The sequence below is a fragment of the Choloepus didactylus genome, chromosome 9, assembly GCF_015220235.1.
Source record: "Choloepus didactylus isolate mChoDid1 chromosome 9, mChoDid1.pri, whole genome shotgun sequence".
NCBI classification, from domain to species: domain Eukaryota; kingdom Metazoa; phylum Chordata; class Mammalia; order Pilosa; family Megalonychidae; genus Choloepus; species Choloepus didactylus.
This window is the reverse complement of record NC_051315.1, coordinates 94,129,700-94,132,182: the sequence shown is the minus strand read 5'-3', so window position 1 is coordinate 94,132,182 and position 2,483 is coordinate 94,129,700.

Genomic DNA, 2,483 nt, shown 5'->3' with positions numbered 1-2,483 from the left:
TCTAACTATCACAATTAAACTTGTGAGCTGTCTGCTAATCATTTTAGAAGAATGGAAATTTGAGGTGTAAATCATGGACATTTCAGGGACATATCTATTGCATAACCCAAGGTATACCCAAATCCTCTTCCCACTATTTGCCCACATCAGTGACATATGGGTGGAGAAGAGCAGTTAGGGTGCTGGACCTGACCATCTGAGGAAGAGGGAGGGGTATCAGGGAGCCTGGGTGGTGGGAGAACCTTCCCTCATGCCTACACATTGCCAGAGTCTACCTTGTGAACCAAGGAGTCTCCTGGCCCTCAGGTAACCTCACCGCAGCGTTATTCAACCTTTATAAGCGTTCAGGTCTTCCAGGGAACTGAGTTAAGATGCAAATCCCTCCACAGAAATCGAATTAACCAGGCTGTGCAAGAATGGGACCCAGAGAGGATGCCTGGATTGGGGATTGATGGGGGAGAAACGAGGGGAAGAGAGAGAGGAAGAGGCTGAGACAAGCTAGAGGATGTGTCCTCTGGGAAGTAGTTCAGCAGGCCCTTTTCACAGTGGCTTTGCTCATTCCCCCACTTTCCCAGAGAGCCAGCCTGGACCCACGCTCCTCCAGACAACCATCTTAAAAGGGGACATAGCCTGCCACCCCCAAAGAGGCCTCTAAAACTATAAATTACGAAAGAGGGGAAGCACTCCCTCCCTAACTCATAGAGCAGACCTACTTGGGGAAGCAGAGTCCCTTCTCCAGAGGCGAAAAGATCAGATGAAACTCTACCAAAAGCAGAGAGGAACTGCTAGTGTTAAAACACATGTGGTCAGACATGAGCAGTGCCCTCTGCAGAACCTCATGCTCCTAGATGGCTCTCATTCATGCCCACCTCCAATGCCAACCCTCTCTAAAGCAGGTGTCCAGGGAAGTTGATCAAGTGGGGAGAACACCTTTGAAATGGTCATTCCGATGGGACATGCTGTGAGCAAGGGTGGCTTGGCTTTCCAGATTCTATAATCCTTCTCTTGACTCACTGTCTAGACATGGTCAGGTATGCAAAGGGTTAACAGGCCTTGTAGGACTCAGCTGCCAAGTACACTTAACGCTCAGTCCAGCATTCATGGCTTGTATTCTTACGCTGCTGGAGTGGCCTGTTCATGGCATCTGGTTCCCTGGCAACAGCTTTCATTGGCTCAATCAAAGCCCTTTCTTCTTAAGAAAGATCCTACTGAGACGCGCCCCCCTCCCCACCATCACCACTAATCACCATCTTAACACAGTGTTTAGGATGCAGCTGGTATGAAAAATAGCATTTGTGGATGTGAGAAGATAAAGTGACACCAGGTTGAGTACACCTACCTTGTGAGGTCCTCATGCTGGTTTCCTGCAGGACCAGTTGGAAATTACCTGCTTTTCCACTGGGACGGAAAGACTTGGCCAGAAAGTTTCCCTGAGTTCTTTGTTCAGCAGAAATGCATGAGCCTCTGTGATTCATGACTAGCTGTTTCCTGGGCCGAGCTGTGATATAACTGCGGGCTCTGTGCTCCGACAAGGGGCATTGCTGAACCAGGGAGTTCAGACAACGAAATCCATATTGTGGCAGTCTTGTCCCCAGTCAACAACAAGCTGGGGAAAGAAGTTTGCCTCCAATAGAACATGGAGGTCTTAGCAACTCTGGATTTGCTAATAATATCACTAAAAAGTAGCTCCTCATTCAGCATTTGGAAAAAAAAAATTGACTAGATCCCCAACCAATGAAGATCGGAATTCTTAGCGGAATTCTTCAGTCTTACTGAAAATTGCTTTATTGTTTTGCCTAGGGACTAAATAAAATGAGAAATAACAAAGTGCATCGAAGAAGAAGGCAAGCTGTTCTCACTTTTAGTTCACCTGTGTCAATCAATTTAATTAATTTTGTCTTTTTTTAAAATCAAATTTCATCTCATGTACTTATTCTCACTGAACTCTAAGCATGTAATATATTCAAGAACTAAAGGTGTTGAAAAGTCTCAGTAATGTTTATGAGATGTTGACTTTCAGCCTGGCCTTTCACCCTAATATTGTGCTGCTCTAAACTTCTGGTTCCTCAAGAGAAAAGTAACCTCAGTCATGGTACAGAGATGTAACAGAAGAGTCGACAAACCAAAGCGACAGGGCTTGTGGCTGTTCTCCTGAGGCATGGAGGTGAGGGAAGTGCCTGTGCTGCTGCTGTGTGTGGTGATGAATGGCTCCCCATGTCTGTCCCACCAGGTTTCCTGCAGTACTTAGCAGGGTCAGGGCTCTTGGTGGTTGTGCCAGTTTGGATATATTATGTCCCCCAGAAAAGTCCATATTCTTTAATGCAATCTTGTGGGGGCAGACTAATTAGACTGTTGATTAGGGTGGAACCTCTGACTGAATTATTTCCACGGAGGTGTGGCCCTGCTCATTCAGGGTGGGTCTTGATTAGTTCACTGGAGTCCTTTAACAGAGTTCAAGAGCTGACACAGATGCTGACGCTGAG